This window comes from Rhincodon typus, chromosome 30 (genome assembly GCF_021869965.1).
Source record: "Rhincodon typus isolate 14 chromosome 30, sRhiTyp1.1, whole genome shotgun sequence".
Classification (NCBI taxonomy): Eukaryota; Metazoa; Chordata; class Chondrichthyes; order Orectolobiformes; family Rhincodontidae; genus Rhincodon; species Rhincodon typus.
The window spans coordinates 14,208,880-14,231,410 of record NC_063361.1 but is presented as its reverse complement, the minus strand read 5'-3'; the positions used below and the strand labels follow the sequence as shown (position 1 = coordinate 14,231,410).

At 40.1% G+C, this 22,531-nt stretch overlaps 1 protein-coding gene across 1 annotated transcript in view; it reads left to right on the top strand.

The window, feature by feature from the left end:
* LOC109912176 (BMP and activin membrane-bound inhibitor homolog) overlaps nt 1-22,531 on the top strand; it is a 47,628-nt gene that overhangs the window by 3,232 nt on the left and 21,865 nt on the right. The gene's annotated exons all lie outside the window — the stretch shown is intronic.

The window sequence follows — 22,531 nt, the reverse complement described above, 5'->3', positions numbered from 1 at the left end:
CTGCCATCCTGCATCCACTATAACTCTGTAAACTGCTCTGTGATATTTGTCATCCAATATGTCGAAGTTGACCAGAGAGAAAATGAATGAAACTTGCAAATAACATATACTGACTCATCCTGTATACCTCAAAATGGAGCTTTTTTAAAAAAATTTGATTTGATATTGTCACATGTACCGAGACATGGTGAAAAGTATTGCTTTGCATGCTATCCAGACAAATTATACCTTACATAATTCATCAGGCTAATAGAACAGAATGCAGAATATAGCGGTACAGCTACAAGAGATGGTGCAGAGAAAGATCAAATTTACTCGCTGTACATTCATTTCTAATGAATATTTTTGATTTTATTGGTTTGCCCTCTGGAAGAGACATCTGTAGTTTTCAACTTTACTCAAATGGCCAAACTACTGACCTTTTCTTTTCTAGATGTTATTTCTTACAGTTCTTTCTGCTGTGCTTGCTTGTCTTGTTTAATGGCCTGTACATGGAATCTTCAGCATAGATTTTATCATCATTTCAAAGGCCATTCAACTAGCAGGGGTTTAACTTAGTGTCTCACAGGTACATGTTAGTAGAGGAGTTCAGAGCCACATTGGCACAAAACTAAGACTAGTTTGTGCTTATATTTGGTTGTGGAGTGTAGTAAAGTGAAAAACAGGAGGGTATGGAGCAGTTGGTTACAGTGTTGGTGAATGCAATAAAACTGGCAAAATGAAAGCACTTAACGGAGAGGACTGGATTGAAATAGTAACAACCTTTGTGATAACGAAAGTGCTCGATAAGGCAATAGCAGAATTAGAATACTTATGTGCTAAAAGCTCATACCTGGTAGCGTTTAGCAGAAAAAAGATTTCAGTTCACAGTCATCAGTTCTTATGTTACATATTGAAATATATACTGAGTCACATTCTTAAGGGGTTGAAACTACTCTTTTAACAATAAATAGGAGAATGCTTTATTTTTCATAATTATTTAAACTATTTATCAAATTGCCGGAATGGTTAATTGTTGGCAAATTTGAGAATGAGATGCTGAAAGGATGTTTTCCCTATTGGGAAACACTGGAACTAAGAGACACAATTTCAGAAATAAGGGGCTCCTGTTTAAAACAGAGATGAGGAAAACGATATTCTATCAGAGGGTTATAAATTGGTGGAACTTTCCTTCTCCAGCGAGCAGTGGAAACAGGGGCATGGAATATTATTAAGGCAGGGCCAGTAGATTCTTGACTAACAAGGGAGTCAAAGGGTATCAGGCATAGGCAGAAAGGTGGCATTGAGGCCTTCAGCATTTTGATGATGATCTAGATGAGTGACGCAGCTGGCTGGAAGGACTGAATGTTCTATTCCTACTCTTAGATTGTACATTCGAATGAGATTTAATTACTGAGTCTTAGGTTATGTCCATGTGGGTTGTACTTGGCTGTGAGTTGAAACATGCTGGAGTGGAAGAGGATAAAACTGGAAATAAGTCACTTAAGTGATGTGGACATTCACTGTGTGATTATGTCAGGTCAGCGGCTGGAAGGTAGGCCACACTTTATATCCATGATATGGCTGGCACTTCCAGTGACCTCCTGATTTCAGCATCTCTTTGACTGGAGTGTTGAGTGAAAGACCCAGCATTCGTCCTTGGAGAGGGAAAACAAAAACGGCTGATCAATGCTGGCACCTCTTGTATACATTCCCCCTACAGATTGGAGAATGGCATTAACAGAGACCTGAAAATTGATCACATATCAGAGCCCGGAAGGGTGGCCAGGATTTTCTCCTTGCCAGCTCAAGAACTTCTACCCATGCAGTTTAATTAGTCGGTAATAAAAGTATTGCAACATGTGCAGGCCAGGCTGATATAAGGTGGGATATGAGATCGAAAGGTCACGAAACAAAAGCCTTCAAATTGGAGTATTTAATGGGAACTGGAGTAATGTACTTTCTTGTTCCAGTCAAATGGCTGATCATTGCTCACTTGGAAGAGTTTGTTATCTTTATTTTGTCCAATTACCTCACTCATGAGCAACTTTACAGTGATGTGCAGCCACCATTGGCAAATTGAAGGAAAAATATCCAGAAAAAAATAGGAAAATATTAACCAGAAGGAACACGGATTTCATCCAGTCATTGTGGTGCAATCACTCTTTAGAAACTGGTTCAGGAAAAAACAGATCATATTGCTCATCAATCCCATTTCATCTGAAGTGTCCTGACATGGAATTAATTGACCCTTCTCTCTCTTTTCCATTACCACAACCACAGGATAACCTACTATTAAGAACATGAAGGGACCTAAATAACATACCAGCCCAAACTGACTGCAATTCTACTAATGCATTTGGAACACACAGAACTGAAGATCAAAGTAAATTCAAGCACAAGACTCATCGACTAAATCAGATGGGCTATGGGTGCAGTTCACCCAAAAATCTCTTCTGTCAGAATTTGGCCAATTTCTCTCCAAGCCAGTATTCAGAAGTAAATCTGGGTGTGGGTGGAGGCAAGGCCATGGAGTGATGGTAGTTGGCATTGGCCCAGAGTATGTTGGGTCTGAAGAAGGCCTCTTGCTCCTTCCAAATCTGTAAACACAACCATTTTGGGGTATTTTCTCCTGGTGCCCCATTTAGGGACCACGGATTTAGCAATTCCAAGCCAAACACTGTCAATAGAAACTTGTTCATAATTAGATCTGACTGGGGCAAACCAATTTACTATCATGGGTCAGAAATAATTTTGGGCAGTCAACAAAGTTTCTGAATAAAGAAAGCCCCTGACCCAATTTACTTGTGGCCCTGATACCCATGAATACAGGGTGCAGGCCTCTCTCCTGCCAAATTGATTGTCTCACTTTAGGCCTACAACGATGTTAAATTTAGATCCCTAATTTCTGTCCATTATTATGCTTTAAAAAAGTGCAGTAATACTATTAACATATACTTGATCTGCAAAATCGCAAAATCACTTCTCGACCGTTATCGATTTGAGTTCCTTTAAAAAAAATACTAATTTTCATAAAACCAGCTACATGCTTTAGGAGTCTCTGATAAAGCAGGCTTTCTAATCTTAATCCTCTCCAAAAATGTTCTAAATGATGTTACAGCACCCTCTAGTACTGCAATCATTATACAAATTAAATAGTTTGCTTACTTTAGCCATATCTATACTTTGCATTAATTTAAAGCATCTAGTTTATGAATTTTTGTCCCCATCAAGATGAAAGATTTTAGTGTTTGGGGTATAGAAAGCATTTTTAATATTTACATTGGTTGATATGAAATATTTTACAAACCAGGCAGAGTATGGATCAGCTGTAAAGTGCCTGTCTCTGGGATGCACAGCAGCTTCTGAAGATGCTTTCCTGTCTGGTCACACCATCAATCCAACTGTTGCCTGGACCCCCCGCTGCAGGTTGTGGGGCTGTGCAGAGTGTTTAACATGAGTAAACATATTCAGCTGGCAAGTGTTGGCATAACTGATTCATTTTGCAGCAAAGATATTGGCATTTATTCTTTGAATCTTTACCAGGAGCAGACTGCATGAAATGTACAGTTCTATAGGTCTGGCACCTGTTGCAAACTCCTCATGCGCAGGCTTTGGAACCTGCTGTTAATCGAAGGGACTTCATATGATCCTAACCTAAATGAGAGTGGTGAAATAGTATTTGATTTGTACTGTGTTCTGTGCAACACTGGCGAAGACTGACCAAGGGATGTCTGGAGTCCGTTCCAGTTTGCTCTTGGCAAACTTATAACCTCCTAATTGCCAAGTTCCTAGATTGAGCAGGAAATTTGGAATGCTGCCTTGTTCAAATGCCAGGAGAATCTGCTAAGATTGCATATGTGGACCCCACAAGGAACTGGAGTGAAACAGATGACTCAAACTCATTTTTATCAGGACCCTTATGGTTGGCTGGGAGAGGACACTATTTATCCATTTGGGGAAAAATTGAAATCGGATCCCAGGGCAGTGATCTAATTACACTACACCACCCAATTCCCTTTCAAGACATGCTTGGAAAGATGTTATCTATTCCAAAGGATTTTACAAACTAACGTAGGAATTTTCAGTACTCACACTATATCATTGCACTTTAGGTGATGGTACACAGAGAGTATAAATTTCAAAATGACATTCTTGAAGATTTGAACCAAATGATTAGTCTTGTTATTACAAGTTGCTAAGTGAGCAGTGTATAGTTAAAACAGTGGATTTTCAAGGCACTGTGAACGTGAACAAGCGTCAAATTGCATGGGGTAAATGTTTCCATTAATATCATTGCCTGTTATCTGTCCAATAAACAAAAGGTTAGAGGTGCATCAGTCTGTTTGCTTTACTGTTGCAGTGATGCCAGCAGCCTCCAGGTTTGAACAAGATAAGAATGATGGATTCAAACGTCCGTAAACGATTCCAAACTGGTATGGCCAACTGGGTCAGTAAGATAATTAGTCAATTATTGAATCCATTTATGGCTCCCATGCATCTCCTGGCACTTCCCTACATGCCCTACTTGTTTGAGAGCATTTGTTGACTACCTGCTTGTTAAAATGCTAACATTTCCACTGATTTATGCAACAAAGTGCTTCCTGACATCACTCTGAATGCTCAAGCTCCATGTTTAAGGTTCTGCTGTTTTGTTCCGGACTCCCACACCACAGGAAATAGTTTCTCTCTGTCTTCTGTCGAAAACTATTTAACTGTCTTTTTTAAAAAAAAATCAACAAGCTTACTGCTTAATCTTCTTTCTCAAGGGAATATGAAGCTAATTCACAAAATGTAGCTCAGAATTTAACCCTTTTAGCTTCAAGATCATTCTCGTGAATTTTGTAGTGCACACCCACAGATGTCAATATATTCCTGTAAGGCATGAGAACTGACTATAGCATCCCAACGCTGCCCTGACTGAGATCTTAGTCAGAGCTGGTTGGTATCAAAACAAGAACTTTCTAGGTCAGTATGATTCGTACCATTTACTGACCAAGGTAACGAGCAACCATGTTCAGGTTTCTGGACAATTCATTGTTTAGATGGCGGACTATGACTTAGAATGGATTTAGTGCTAGCTGAGGTAGACGGGGCATCTGAAGTCAGGGCAGAATACTTTTGGAATTTCGGAGGATTTTGCTGCTGTCATTTTCACTTTCTGAGATAGACATGCAATGAGAAGCAGAGAATAAAATTCCCAGGGCTTGCTTCCAATATCAAAGTGGTTTTCCTCTGAGATACACTTAGGAGAAATTACTCTGCAGGAACATCACTTTGCAGGAAGTTGGATAGCTTTTACAATGACTTCTCCTCCACATCTTGTAGTGCCCTTGATTACACCCACTAATGAAGAGAAGCTGTGCAAGAAGTTCACTGATGATTAGAACGAAGTCATGCTGTGGGATATTGGTTACAGATGCATTAATTCGTTCATATAAAATTCCACTATTTTAACAAAGGCATTTTAGACCAGTTAACACTTCTACTAAAGAGCGGAGAGCAGACTTTTGTAGCGACTGTTTAACCTATTGGGTACTAATAGCACTGTGCGTGTACCTACATTCACATAGGCTGCAGAAGATAGCTCGCCACCACTTTCTCAAGAATAGAAAGTAACTGCTAGTGATGCTAACATTACAATAAATGAATAGAAAATAAACGATATCATGTGACTTGATTCTAACCATGCAATGTGTGTATGTGAGGAGAAAGTCGATGATAAATAGTAAGAAAACCTAAACAACTTTAGAAATGGGAGACCCAAAGTGAAAGAGATATTTGGGTTGTAATAAAATGCCATCTCCCATGGATTCTTTTACTGTCTATGATCTTGATCTCTGGCAAGGAGTGTAAGAAATTGTTAATGTTGGGAGAGAGGGAGAGAAAATTTCAGGGGATGAAAGAAATGCAGTGTGTAGGCAACCTTTAATAGCTTCCTATTTATTCAATTTGCCCAGTGAACTGTTCAAACTCTGCTGACTGGCGACCCTATTTCTAGTTTTCAGATCACAGAATCTTTCTTCACCCTTCAGTACCTTCTCGTGTCTAGTTATAACGGAAAAATAGGAGGTAAACTGGCAGAAACATTTCATATGAGCAGTTTCAAATAAACAAGATCATTCATTCATGTAAGTGCCAGCTGACAAAGGTCATTTCTAATGAGAGAGAATATTAACAATCACCTTTTGACATTCAGTAGCATTACGGTTCACTTTGTCCAGGAGCAGAACTGGACTAGCTATGTAAATACTATAGCTACAAAATAGGCCAAAGCTGGGAATTATGCAGCAAGTGACTCACCTCATGACTATCCAAAGCCTGGCCGCCATCAACAAGCCCCAAGTCAAGAGTGTGACAGATAAGTGCAGCTCCAACAACACTCAAGAAATTTATCACCTTCTAGGACAAAACTGCCCACTTAATTGTCACTTCTTCCACCACCTTAGACATTCAGTCCCTCCACTATCGATGTGCAATGGCAGCAGTGTGTAGCATCTACAAGGTGCATTGGAGCAATGCTTCAATAGCACCTTCCAAACGTGGGGCTCTAAAGACAACAAAGGCTCCTTCAACAGCAACTGTGACTCTAAGGACACCAGATTTCTGTAGCACTGTTTAACCCATTGGGTACTAGCAACACTGTGGGTGTGCCTACACCCAAATAACCTACAGAAGATGGCTCACCACCACTTTCTCAAAGGCATTCAGGATTAGAAAATAGCTGCTGGCCTTGTTGTTAATGCCACATTCCATGAATGAAGTGATGGAGCAGTGGTAATATCAAATGACTAGTAATCCAGAAACTTCGACTGACATGAGACAAGTTGTAATAAAATGTCATCTCCCATGGATTCATGTGACTGTCTGAGACAAGTTCCACTGTGGAATATGGTAAAATTTGATTTCAATAAAAATCTGAAATAAAAAGCTAGGCTCATGGCAAACATTTTGATTGTTGTAAAAACCCACCTAGTTCAATAGTAGCCATAAAATAACTCAGGAAACACAGCAGAAAAGGAACATCATTTATTGCTGAACACCAGAGATATAAAAATAGACTGGAAAGTTTGCGACTTTTTTCACTGGAGCGTAGGAGGCTGAGGGGTGATCTTATTGAGGTCTATAAAATCCTGAGGGGCATAGGTAAGGTGAATGACCAGGGTCTTTTCCCCAGGGTAGAGGAGTTCAAAACTAGGGGGCATAGTTTTAAGGTGAGAAGAGAAAGATTTAATAAGGACATGAGGAGCAATTTTTTTTTACACAGAGATTGATTTGTGTATGGAATGAACTGCTAGAGAACTGGTGGATGCAAGTACAGTTACAGTGTTTAAATGACATTTGGATAAGTTCATGAATAGGAAAGGTTTGGAGGGATATGGGCCAAGCACAGGCAGGTGGGACTAGTTTAGTTTGGGAACATGGTCAATGTGGAATAGTTATACTGAGAGTCTGTTTCGTGCTATATGATTCTATGACAATGACTAAAACAGAGCCACAAATCGCATACATAGGCCAGTCCAAGCCTAGGATGGACAGTTCTGCAAATCTATCTTTGGGTCTGCTTTATATATTTTCTAATCAATCTGCACAGGGGTGTTATCACACACTTTTGCAGCAGGTGGGACTTGAATCCAGGTCTCCTGGCTCAGAGGTAGGGACATTACCACTGTGCCACAAGAGCCTTCTGGGTCCACTTTAACTTTTCACCTTTATATCCGGAAGTGCTCTTATGCACAACTGAATGGTTTCTCCACGTATCCACTTTATATTTTCTAATCAACCTGCTCCAGAGTTGTTATTATACACTTCTAGGCAAGACTTCTACATAGGCAAGACTTGAACCCAGGGTCCTAGCTCAGAGGTAGGGATTCTACCACTGCACCACAAGACCGCTTTCGGTCTGCTTTAAGAATTTTTTTTATATCCAGAAGTCGACTTTCCCACCATTGAATCAGCATGACATTTTTTTTCTTGTTTTAAACTATGAACCAACACCACCAGTAAATCACACACTTAACCTATTAGATATTTACAAGCAACTCCCATTTTAGGGAATGCAGTTCATCAAAATGAGGGAGGGGTTGAGACAGCAGGAAGGGGCTAAATGGAAAAGGACTTGAAGGGGGAAATAAAGCACTCTAATCCTCACAGGGCCCACCTTTTTCTTAAGTCATCGAGAGCGTAGGTGGACACTGTGTGCTCCCTCGGCAGAAACGTAACCCAGAATAGGGGTACTGGGTCTGCCTTATCGTTTTTCTTCTCTTCATATTGGAAGTGCTATCACACACAACTGAACGACTTTCCCACCACCAAATCACTGTGACTTTTGTTTGCCTTTCTTAGCTCCTAACTACCACCAGTAATCACCCATGTAACTAATTAAACATTTACATGCAAAGCCCATCCTGGGCAATGCAAACCATCAAGGCAAAGAATGGGGGTAGGGAGAACATGAAAGGACTTAATCAAAATGGTGTTGGAGGACACGATAAGGCACTGTAACCCCCACAATGCCCACCTCTCTTTCAGCCTTCGACAGCATTGGTGGGCAATGTGTGCTCCCTCTCTAATGACAGCTGGGCACAAACAAAACCGGGGAAGAGGGGCAGACATTTGGCAGATGTGATCCTCTCCACAGCCTCCTGCTCAGAGTGGTCTGATTTAGAAAGAACTCAGCTGACATCCTTATGTAACTCAATGTTATATCCAGAGGAGAATATTGTGGGAGAATGGGTAAATTCTTCAGATTGGCCATAGTTGAAACATGGGTTTTCACCATTTAGAAGGAGGCAGGGGTGTACAGCTATTCCACATTAAGAGATCTGAGAAGATTATGAGGAATTGCCTGACTCAGGAATAAAATCAATATTGCATTGTTCATAGCTAACAGAGAAATATAGGTTGAAATATCTGAAATTACATCTTTCTGCCTATCTTCATATATCTGTAAATCATTTTAAAGCAGCATTGCAGCCTCACTATTGTGAGCAATGTCACTAAAGATTACAGACAACCTTATCTCTTGGTAACTGTTTCACCTCTCAGCCTGTAGCCTGTGCATTCAGCACCATGCCAGTGACCTGACCACATAATCCAGTCTGGCAGTTCATTGCAGTCATAAAGGAAAGCTGTGCTGCTGGAGATCAGGAGAGATCATAAACCTAGGATCTTTCAGAGTAATCAGTTGACTAGAATCAAAAATCAGTCTGTTCTCCTGGTGTTCTGGACAATATTTATTTCTTAACCAACACTGCTATAGCAGATTATCTGCTCAGTTATCTCCATATCATTTGTAGAAGCTTGAAATATACAAATTGCCCTTTGTGTTTCCCAATGTTACAGTTATAATTTTAATAGTAATTCAGTAGATGTGCAGAAATTGAGATGGTCTGAAGCTGTAAGAGACATACTATACCTTTCATAAGAACATAAGAACATAAGAACTAGGAGCAGGAGAAGGCCATCCGGCCCCTCGAGCCTGCCCCGCCATTTAATAAGATCATGGCTGATCTTTTTGAGACTCAGCTCCACTTACCGCCCGCTCACCATAACCCTTAATTCCTTTACCGTTCAAAAATTTATCTAGCCTTGCCTTAAACACATTCAGCGAGGTAGCTTCAACCGCTTCACTGGGCAGGGAATTCCACAGATTCACAACCCTTTGGCTGAAGAAGTTCCTCCTGACCTCAGTCCTACATCTACTACCCTTTATTTTGAGGCGATGCCCTCTAGTCCTAGTTTCACCTGCTAGTGGAAACAACCTCCCTGCCTCCACCTTATCTATTCCCTTCATAATCTTATATGTTTCTACAAGATCTCCCCTCATTCTTCTGAATTCCAATGAGTATAAGTCCAGTCTACTCAGTGTCTCCTCATAATCCAACCCTCTCAACTGTGGAATCAACCGAGTAAATCTCCTCTGCACCCCCTCCAGTGCTAGTATATCTCTTCTCAAGTAAGGAGACCAAAACTGCACACAGTACTCTAGGTGTGGCCTCACTAGGACCCTATACAGCTGCAGCATAGCCCCCCTGTTTTTAAACTCCATCCCTCTAGCAATGGCAGACAAAATTCCATTTGCCTTTTTAATCACCTGCTGCACCTACAATCCTACTTTTAGCAATTCATGCACAAGGACACCCAAGTCCCTCTGCACAGCAGTGTGCTGCAATTTTTTACCATTTAAAAGATAGTCCATTTTGCTGTTATAGCTCAACTTGTTCAGGTTCTTTCTTTTATCATAAACCCTGGAACTGAGTCTTTTTTATTCATTCATGGAATGAGGCCATCTCTAGGCCAGGCAGCATTTATTGCCCATCCCTAATTGCCCAGAGGGCAGTTAAGAGTCAATCACATTGCTGTGGGTCTGAAGTCACACGAAGGCCAGACCAGGTAAGGATGGCAGTTTCCTTCCCTAAAGGATATTAGTGAACCAGATGGGTTTTTACGACAATCAACAATGGATTCATGGTCATCATTAGATGATTAATTCCAAATATTTATTGAATTCAAATTCCACCATCTGCTTAGCGGGATTCGAACCTGGGTCCTCAGAACATTACCTGGATCTTGAATTAACAGTCCAGCAATAATACCACTAGGCCATCACCTCCCCTATATTTGTCACATTTCATACTTTAAAGTCTCACAAATAAACCTCAACAAGAGATCGGTCTTCTATTTATTGCATTCTTTGGAACTGTAGCCTGATATTTGAAAGCACCTTCCCACCTTCTACCACACTCATCAATTAATAGTTGAATCCTAACTGATCTCAACCTATGTTCACATTTATCTTTTGAATACAGTGACTCTGCTGCACTTTAGCAGCAGAATAATACATCGTGTAACAAATAATATAATGTCTGTCTAAGATGTGAAATTCACAATGAGTGATCAAACATCTTTTTAAACTGCTTCTTAACTAGAAATATATCTGCTGAGTAAGTTTTTTGTTCATGAGTCAATTAAGTACTCCAGACGACACAGTGGATCCTGTGGTGATGAGATGGGGTAAAACGGTCAAGTCAGGGAGCTGAAGACCCAACGCTGACCTACATCTACATGAGAACTGAAATAACTCCACAGAGGCCGGTATCACCAAGTCACCCTTTATTTGCACATGGAAAGTCCTTGACACTGATCCTGCTCTCAGAGTGACAGGATGTCTGACACTTCTGTTCTTATGTGTCAGCCACAGCTCCCTGATTGGGGCTGTTAATCTGCTCCAGTTAGGGAATTATATTCTATGAGGTCTAGCTGGCTCACCTCGTTACAAGGACATAGGCCAGTTCTTTTCCTTGGAGGTCCTCTTCGGATGTATTAGCACCGGATCATGTTCCTCCAACTCTGCCTCGGATATGGGCAGTGTGTAACACACAGTAGCTCACTTCTTGCACTCGGAATGTCTTGGAAGAAATTCACGCTCTTTTTCAGCTGGCAAAGGTGTCGAGGCAGTGACATTCATCGTGTCCATCTCAGATTCCAAGGTCTCCTCATGGAATAATTGTGGGAAACAAGACATGGTTCTGTCGACCCTTCTGTCAGTAACTTAAATGGGAAGAGTCAAAATCCACGACAGGAGAAATTGTAAAGTGCAAAAGAAGCCAGTTTAATTGGGTCGGTGGCCTTTTCATGGTCATTCTTGAGGAAGACCTTTTCGTCAGAAAGTGCCACTGTCAAGTCAAGAACAGAACATGATAAAGACAGGCAGCTGCAGCAAAATATGAAATTATTAGCTCTGTGAATATATTCTGTAAAGTTAGGTTAGAATACAGTTATTTAAATAAAATGTCAAGGGCAGTGTTGGCAGAGTGAGCTAGAAGGGTAGTTCACTCTTGATGTCAGACTGACCAGGGGATGTTTCAACTCTCCAATGACTGTAAATGCAAACTGAATTGAGTTTGGATAGAACCAACCAAGTTCACAGAGGACAGACACCCTATACAATACTGAAACTAAGTGAAAATTATTCATTTTTGCTTTCTCATTGAACACAAAAATATTGCCTTCAAAATAAAGCTGAAATAAAAATCAGATGAACCCATTAGAAGATTATGGTGATATCATGAACTAACATTTCATAGAAATTATATAAATACATAAAACTATAAATACAAAAGTAAATAGAAATATCAGCATATTTTAGATGTAATTTCTTAAGGTATTATCTTGGATATATATTTGAAAATAGGCACACAGTGAAAGCTTCTTTAATGGAAATTCCTAATACAAAAGACTAATATATATTTGAAATTACATTTCCTTTTCACATTGGGAACATTTTGTCTTCCAACAATCATCTGACAAATGGCCACAGCAACCAAAATTCAATGTTGAAAAAAATCAAGTCAGCTTATCTCTGAGAATTAATATTGTTGATAAGCAATTGCTTAAATAATAAGAAAATTGGAAATGCGCAGCAGGTCAATAAACATTTGAAAGAAAACATTTAAACTGAAGATTTGATCACAATCAAAATGTTAACCTGTTCATGTATTGATAGGTTGTTTTTTGGTTCCCCAGCAATTGTGATTTCCCCTTTTGTTTCCTGCAGATTAACTGTTAAAGCAACAGAAATGTTGGCACAGGGGACAGCATGCAGAATGCTGAAAGATATATTTGTATCCATTACTCCACACCTGCATGTGCTCGAGCATAGGTTACTTTAATATTTTAGGTGATCATCTCTGCTCCCGTGGTTCATCCATAAAGATGAAGGTAAATCTGCCATGACTGTAGCCAAGACAATTGCCTGGGAATATTTTTTGTTCAATTAGTGTGAATTTGGCAGGCAGCAGATAAAACTCCTTCATGGAGTTTTGGCAACATTAGAATCAAAGCATTTTTTAAGCATTATTATGGCCAGGGATCCCCTCTGAATAAAGGGATGACTGTTACTAATTGACACTGAACTATTTTAGAAATTGGCTGAGTGTCATTATCTTTGAATTTCAAAGAGGGTTTCTCTGTATGAGTTTTTGCACACTATTGTTCCAAACCTGAGTCAGTAACTAGGTACCATGCCCCTATGATGCCCCTCTCATCCAAAGCTCTCCTGATTCTCCCGCTCACTAAGTGACAGTACTCACCATTGCCAAGACATCCTGGGATTCCTGACATTGGCGTTAAGTCTAAAAGCCTATTGTACACCTGATCAACTGCTGGCAGTCTTGAGCTGTCCTCCACAGCTTGTTACAACTGCCCTGACAAACTGTGAATTGGTGTGCCACTTTGTGGACAAGGTCCCGGGGGTCCTGATGAATGGAGTGATATGGAGGAAGACCGTCCTTATCCCCAGGACCAGACCCTGCCTGCCTGGTGCAAGGCTGGCACCCAGATCAATGCAGTCTCAACCATCCTGAGGATCGGCCAACAATTTGATCCTCCTGCCACCATTCTCTCTCTGCCAGGTCACACTCACTCTATCTCTGCTACTTCACCCACCTCTTGCCGAGGCTTCTGCCCTCACACTGTCAGCATTGCATGCAACATGTTCCCTTGCTCACATTCATCCACCCAATCCCTCCAGACTATGGCCTCTGCATCTCCCACTCACTCAGGACACCTCACCAGCTTTCCTTCACCTGCACCAGCACTAAACACTGTGTCAGCCACTTTCATCCCTCACTCAATTCCTCCTTTTGTCTCATTATAGAGGATAATGACCCACTGTAGGGCAGAAAGAGCTGAGAAGGATGGTCAGATGTGCATTCAGCTCCTCAGTTCATACAAGGAGAGGATCCTGCCAGTGACTGCTCTAAGCAGCCAGCTGGTGATGCCCAAGTTCTTGGCCTGATAAGCTCTTGACAAAATGCACCAGGATCCCAATTGATGGGAATTCCTCTTTACTTGATTGAGGGGTTGACCTTCTGAAGGGCAATTAGGGATGCCTTATCCCATGAATGAATTTTAAAAAGAAGTTCTAGCAATAAGAAAAGTAGAACTGAAAGAAACAATTTCTAAAAACGAGTTCCCCTCACAATAAAAAAGACTCAACAAGTGTCATTCAGATTACATAGAATCATATTAGACTTTATAATAAAGAAACAGGCAGTTCAGTCCATCTGACCTCCTGCTACATTATTTCATCTAACCATAGCAGCATATTCTTCATTTTCTTTCTCCCTTATAGCTCCTTCTTAAATAGTTTTATGTTATTCGCTCAAATGTATCATGAGGTCATGAGTCTCTCGGTTTCTCCAAACTTTTCATCCAGCTATCAATTTTACTGGTATATTGCAGAAGGTCACAAGAAAGGCCTGCACCTTGCTGTATGTCAAATTTAAAATTTTACCTTTTCAATCTCCTTTGATACCAACATACATAGATATGGTTTTTGACATTTTAGCTATAATTATTTTTTAAAGTGAAACACAAAGATATACTATATGCTTCTTCTTGAATCCCCTTTCTAGTTTAGGAAAGTATAGTTTAAACTCTGTTATGTATCGGTGGATAGGGGTGATTATGTCTTTCAGAAAGGATCTTGAGATGTTCCTTAAATACAATTATCACATTATTGTATGAACCCCTTCTTTCAATGGATATTTTAAAAGAGGCATTAATTTATTTTAATAAATAACTTTGTAATGGATAACTTTGTGATAGTAACCTCACCAAAAATTGAAAGGTTCCAAGTACAGCACTGAGGTTTTCACTGTTCCTTCATTGCTCAGAGAAAAGAGATGAACAGACAAAGTCCCTGTGCTGTGGTAAATCAGCCAATTTCAGCCAAGGTCAGGGCAGGTACCCAGGATATGCTAACAATAGGGTTGGCACCAGCTGGCCCATTGCAGATTTGGTATTTTCCATCACAAATCCCAGTAGTATGAGCATTGGAGATGAGCTGTAGTTAATACCCCATTGCAATTGTTGGTCCTCACAGCCAAGGATTTTTTGATCCCTTCATGTCCACTGATATAATTTAAGCGAATTTTACAGAAAGAATTCAGTTAGTGACTTTGGTGTTTTTAACGTTTTCCCTGACTTTTAAGTTTTGAATTATTTTCTGTCTTTGGACAATAAAAATCATGCATAGAGTTGATTCTTATTGTAAGGTTTTGATGCAATCTTTCTCTTCTAGTTTCAGTTAAAATGAAGGCCTACAGCACTATTTCCATCTCTACCTTGTTGTTTGCCGCTACATCAACAATGCCAAACAAAAACAGGAAGTGCTGGAGAAGCTCAGCATGCTTGGCAGCATCTGAAGTTCTGAAGAAAGGTCACTGGACTGAAAATGTTAACTCTGCTTTCTCTCCAGAGATGCTGCTAGACCTGCTGAGCTTTTCCAACAATTTCTGTTTTTGTTTCAGATTTCCAGTATCCACAATTCTTTATTTTATATCAATAATGTCAAATAGCATTAAGTGAGCTTCCTCACTGTTACAATTTTAAAGCTTTTAAATTTCAAATTTTGAATCATTTCATCACTGATTTATATTTGTATTTTCTCAGACTCTCATAAGCGTTGAATACACCTTGCACTTAATGACTTATCTGATCACATAAGCTTTTTTATAGGAAAGAGTGACCATATCAAACAATGTTTCTTTGAAAATGTTCTGATTTGTTTCAGTTGCTCAGATGAATAGTTGCATCTTATTTTCCCCTGTATATTTCTACTGTCTTGTTAGAGTAGATTCCAGAAAGTCCTCATCAAGGAGGAAGCATAGGTGAAATGTCAAATCTTCACAGGATCCTCCTGAGCTTCTAGAAGCAAAATGCAAGAAAAAGTTAACACAGAAGGAGACAATATAAACTTTACTTAGATAACAGATAATAATAAATTAGTAAATAGATTAACAAGACATGATTGGACTTGTATTAAATTCGTATTTGTTTTTCACTCTTTGAACATGTTTTCAATTATAAAAGTCAAGTTTCAATGGAGAGAGTTCAGAAAAGAATTTACTAGGATGCTGCTGGGAATGGAGGGTTTGAGTTATAAGGAGAGGCTGGATAGGCTGGAACTTTTTTTACTGGAGCATAGCAAGTTGAGGTTTATAAAACCACGAGGGGCAACAAGTAAAGGTCTTTTCCCTAAGTGGGATAGTTCAAAACTAGGTGAAAGGAGAAAGATTTAAAAAGGACATGAGGGGCAACTTTTTTACACAGAGAGTGTTTAATGTGTGAAAAGAATTGCCAGAGGAAGTGGTGGATGCAGGTACAGTTACAACGTTTAAAAGAAATTTGGATAAGTATATGAACTGGAAAGGTCTGGAGGAATACAAACCAAATGCAGGCAGGTGGGACTAATTTAGTTTGGGAACATGGTCGGCATGGATGAGGTGGACTGAAGGGTCTGTTTCCATACTGCATGAATCAGTGACCATATCTGATCTAATGCAGTCAACAGAGATGATGTTGATGTTGAGAAGATTGAGGAGTAATATTTGAAATATATAAGATCCTGAGGGCACTTGCTAGGGTGGATATTTGGAGGCTGGTTCCATTTGTGGAGGAAACTGGAACTAAGGGATATAGTTTTAGAATAAGAAGCCTCCTATTTACGATTGAGATGAGGAGAACTTCTTTCTCTCAAAAAGTCAGTAGTACATGGAATGTTCTTCCCCCAGAATGCACTTGAAGCTGAATCATTGAATTTATTGAAGGGCGAGTTAGATTGATTTTGGATTGTTAAGGGAGTCAAAGTTGTGAAGGACAGGCATGAAAGTGGAGTTGAGACCACACCCAGATCAGCTATGGTAGAGCATGCTCAGTGGACTGAATGGTCAATATCTCATCTAAAGTTGTCTCCTCTTATATGGAGGATAAAAACAAATGTTGACCATCATTTGAAACACCTTTTTTAAATCATTAATTTATTACAGAAAGATAAAATTCAAAGAAAAAGTATCTTTTGAAAATACACGGCTGCAAATGAGATAGAAACAGCAAATTGGTCTTATGGGGTATCTGGGGACATATGTTTAAACTGTAGGTTAAAGGGTAAATAGACGCTATGCTCACAGCTTGAGTGTATCATCAGCGTTATCAGATCACATGGAACTGTGACCTGAGGGAATGATCTTCGAACAAATTCCTGCTGAACCATGTCCATGTAAATAGTTAATAAATGTTCGTTAATTTACACTAGCAGAGTTTTGAGCCTTCTTCTCTCAAAAGCACAAGACACTGAACTGTAACAGGGTAAGAATGGACTGGATGTTAGACAGTTCTTCTTATCCCAGACAGATAAGTGTTATCACTGATCATAGTGAGACTATGGAATGTGTTGTGGCTGGTGCTGACTCTCTGATAACTTCAAGAGGGAACTGGATGGTCCTTGATGCAGAGATTGGATCATGTAGAAGATAAGGAGCTTTCGAAATAACACATGGTGATCCAGGTTTGTTTTGATCCCTGAACAAAGTAGGGAAACATTTTTCAGAGTATTATGTCACTTCTCCTTTTGTTTCTCCAAGGAGATAGGCTTAGAGGGCAGTTAATAGTTAGGAAGTCTAGCCATGATGTTCCAACCATCATGAGTATGGGCCAGGCTTGACCAGTTGCTCTTTTCCTGCTCATCATTTCTGTATGTTATTGTATTTAGTGTTTTAGATTAGGGAATGTGATACATTTCCATATGTCACTGTACTCTCTGTACAAGGTATACAAAAAGCTGGGATGAGGGGAAGAGGGAGCAGCTATCCCAGTTATCTATCCATAACTTCACAAAGTGAGCTTTTGGAGAGAGAAAGAAACTATAGATGCAAGGTGTGGACAACAGAAAACACAAGGAATTTGTTTGGGTCACTTGTAGAGTCTTATGCTTTTATTTCTCTTCATTACTGGATCATTCAAAGTGGCTCGAATAATAGCCAAAGCACAGAATGATTAGAATCTCCATTTGTCTTCCATACAATTACAAAAAATTGTGAATTTTCTCCTAGTATGTTAAAGTGAGCCTGCTTTAGAGTTGCATCATAACACATCTGAACAGAATGATTAAAAATATTTACATAAAAGCAAAGCTTCTGTGGATGTTTTTGGACTCAGTGGAGATCAAAATCAGTAACTCCCCTCAGTTTTGATTGGTTGGTGCGTTATAATGAGGGCTCCATATCATTTTTTGAAAGCATCAACTAACAGAATGTTCAAAGACAGACTAGTTGAGGCTGGACTCTTTCTCTCTGCATTTTTTTTTGGAATTGGAATCATAGTCATAATAAGAAGCTTCAAGGCAGCAGCCATATTCATAACATGAGATATTATGATAAACCAGGCGCTTCTGTATGTAACTAATATGTGCTCCTCCATTTTGAAATGTGTTAGTCACCAAAGAAGTAAATCAATGGTAATGAAAATACTGGGAAATAGGACTCCGTCTGAAATGAGGCAGTTTTAGATTTATATTGTGAGATAATGTTTGATGAATAGTTTGTTCATTTCCATAAAAAGTGAAATTGAGCCATGAAAGGTCAATTTACAAAAAATTAATGCCCTTATCCAAATCTCATCTTGCGAGTCTAATGGAAGAAGCTTTAACCTTTTTATTTCAATAAGGTTGATGCTAGTGTGAAAACAACAGAGCCAAGAACTTTGAACGCCCTGCACTCTAACATCTTGTGGTGCAATGTCAATGCAAGTATATGAGAAGTACTATTAAGGCAACCTGTTTGGTATCTATGTATGTAACAAATTTGCTCTAATGCATGCTACACACTTGAAAATTTCAGACACGTAAAGTCTGTCACTTTTGCTCTTGACTATTTAAGTGTCACGTTTGAAAAGAAATTGCAATAGAACAGACAGAGGGTTGGCCAATGAAAAATTACTGTCTCCTGATTGGTGTTGAGGTTCTTGAGTGTTGATGCAACTGCATTCATCCAGAGAGTGGAGAGTATTTCATCTGATTCCTGACTTGTCCATTGTTAACAGGCATTGGGGAATAAGGGATAGAGTTATTCAACACAGAATTCTCAGCCTCTGACCTGCACTTGTAGCTATCGTATTCATATGGCTGGTCTAGATCCCACTGCACCAATCTTTGCCTGATCTTACCTTCCAAGGAGCATCTCACATCCATCTAGTACGTCACTGTAACAAGTTAACTAAGCTCATCGACTTGTCATATGAAGAATAACTGCTGAAAAACTATATCACGCTACATTTCCTACACCCTTTCCTAGAATGCCACCCACCTGCAAGTCCCCTCCAAGCCACTCATTATCCTGATTTGCAAATATATCGCCGTTCTTTCACTGTCTCTGGGTCAAAATCCTGGAACTCACTCCTTACAGAACATGGACTGCAGTGGGTCAAGAAGACAACTCGCCACCACTTTCTCAAAGGTGACTAGGGATGGGCAATAAATGCTGGGCCTAGCCAGTGACACCCATGTCCCACAATTAGTTCTTAAAAGATTAGGTCATTGTCAAGGCTGTATCGTTTTATATTTTTGTAGTTTTGATTGTGGGTTGAACTGGAAAATGGAAACTGAGGATTGTGTAAAGTATTACTGCACTTTATAAAAGCAGGTTACTGACATTCTAAGTGTTGCTTACAGTGCTGTTTGTTCAATCAATAGGGAAGTTTTAGTTGCCAGTGAGCTGGAGTCATGGGGTGTAAAAAATGAGTTTCGACCAGCAAGAAGTAGCTGACAGCTCTGTGGAATGGTTTGTTGATGACAATAGCCATATGCCTGTCAACAAGCATGCACTTGGCTCCCAGGTGGCTGTGTGAAGTTGTGGGTGTGATTATTTGGTGAAAAGCTATTAGACCTCCAGAAAGGAAGGTGCTCTCCTTTTCTCAAAAGTAAAAAATAACCTTGTGTCCAAAAAAAGCCAGTTTATTTCCCCAGTTGCTGTAAGCTGTGGCTTTTAGCTAACGTGTCAGAGACTTTCTAAATGTGAACCAGTTACCCTGTGCCTCCTGCAAGCAAGTGAATGTCCATGAGGTAGGAAGATTGAGGACCTGCAAGTCTTTGCTAGGAGTCCAAGAGAGTTCACTACAAGTTCAGATGCAATGACCAGCAATTTGGCTGATCAGGAACATGAGAATTGATTTACATCTGATGGGAAGATGAAGTGGTGTGAGCCTATATCCTTACGTTGTATTATTCATGTTGATACAAAGCCAAAACCACTTACCTTCAAGGTAAATAATGAGGTGTGACTTGTATATTTAGCATTTTCCAAGCTAGTTACTGACATATTTGGGATCCCAGAGTCTCTCTGTAGAAGATGTTGCATTTATTTATTAAATACAAACTGACAATTTAAGATTTTGCAACAAAGTGAAAACTTGCATACCTTAAGCATAGTTGCATATAGTTCCTGGCCTGGCTTTCAAACTAATCACAGATAGATATGCTGGCAATTATAAGAACAGTGAAAATTCCAAACTTGCATTAAAACACATGTTTAAAATTGAATGCTGCATTCCTGTGTTGAATACTGGGCACCTTTCCAGTTGGGGTACCCAGACTAGAATTTGATACACTTAGTTGAAGGTGTGCACTCTGTAAGGAAGTGGTAGTTGACCCTAATAGACCAGATCACCCTGACTGACGATGTGTCTTCGAGGAAGTTCAAGTATTCGGATGGAGATATCAGAATTTACATAGGTTTTCACAGAATATATAGCACTGAGCCAGGTCATTTGAAAAAACTGTCCACGCTTATGCTCCACACAGGATTATTCCCACCCTATGTCAGCTAACCCTCTCAGCCGAACCTTTCTACTTCATTCTTGCCATTACATTTTATCTAGCCTCCCTGTAAATGGATCTATTGCTATTCAACTGAAATACTCCTTGTGGTTGTGAGTTTAATATTCTAACAATTCAAGAAGTTTATTTGAACTTTAGTTTGATGTTCAGTGTTGTTGTAGAGAGTTCTGTGGTATTTCCAACCAGGTTTAATTGATTTAGGAGCACATGAAATATGTTTGCTTTGTATGATGAAAAGTTGAAGTTAACTTTGAGCGGTCTCAATGTCGAATTGAGTAAACACATTATGCTACCTGCTGAACTAGGGCTTGGATAGCTGAGATTCTTAGATTATAGTGCACAATTATACCAATTGCATGGGTTCAATCCCCATACTGCTGGCTATTTCTATTATATAGTTATGCAATTTCTCACATGCATTTATTGTTAATTGAGGCAACCCATTGGTTTAGATAGGGTAAAACAAAGAACTGCATATGCTGAAGTTCTAAAGCAAAAACAGAAATTGCTATATAAACTCTACAGGTCTGGCAGCACCTGTAGGAAAAAAACAGAATTAACATTTTAAGTCCAGTGACCCCTCTTCAGCATTGATAGTAACCATGAAAAGGTGACATGTGTGCTGAAGATGGAAGGGGGTGTGTGGGTTGGATGGGGTCAGGGGAAGTAGATGAATAGGTGAAGATGGAGCCTCGAGATTCAGAAAGATGGGCAGGCAAAGGGATGGACGATGGTAAGCAAGGGTAAGGAAATGGAACGAGGTACACAGTTTCTAAAATTGTTGAACTCGATATTGAATTTTGAAGGCTGCAGTGTCCCCTAGTAGAAAATAATGTGCTGTTCTTCTTATGCTGAGCTTTGCTGGAGCACTGCAGTAAGCCTGAGAAGGGAATATGGTGGTTTGTTGAAGTGGCAGGCAACTGGAAGCTCAGGGTCATTTTTGCCCACAGAACATAGGTGTTCAGCAAGCAGTCACCCACTCTGTGTTTCATCTCCCCAGTGTAGAGGAGACAACATGGTGAGCAGAGAACACAGTAAACTAGATTGAGTGAAGTGCCGGTAAAATCTCTGCTTCACCTGGAAGCTATGTCTGGGGCCTTGGATACTGAGGAGGGAAGAAGTAAACGGGCAGGTGCTTACACCTTCTGCGATTGCAGGGGAAGGTGCCATGGGGATGTGGGGAGGTATTGAGAGTGCAAGAGGAATAGAACAGAGTGTCCTGGAGGGAATGGTCCCTGTGGAAGCCTGACAAGGGAGGGGAGGGGAATTTGTCTGGTGGTAGTATCCTGTTGGAAGTAGTGGGAATGGCATCTTATGATCTTTTAAATGTGGACGTTGGTGGTGGGGTGGTGAGCGAGGACTGGGGGACCCTATCACTGTTGTGGGAGGGATGAAGGGGGGTGAGGGCGGAAATGTGTCGGACATGGCTAAAAAGCCCTGTCAACCACAGTAGTGGGGAATCCTCACAGTAGTGAGGAAAAATGTGGACTCGCCGCCCATCTCCCAAGCACCGCAGAAGGTGACATCATTAGAACTAATATGACAGAGACGGAAAAACTGGGAAAGTGGGATGGAGTCCTTACAGGAAGCAGGTGTGAGGATGTATAGTCCAGGTAACTGTGGGAGTCAATGAGTTTTAGTAGAAATTGGTGGCCAGTAAATCCTCAGAATGGAAGCAGCGATGCCTAGGATATGAGGATCCACAGATCTCTGTAATGATAATTGTCTTGAATGATAGACCAGGAGGCTGTGTGGTTCACCTTGTTCATGATAACAAAGCTTGACGACATGGTAAACAGCAAAAATGGGAACAGAAAGTTGCAAAGAGTTATTGATATGTATGTGAATGTGTAATGCTGAGGCAGTTTGAACACA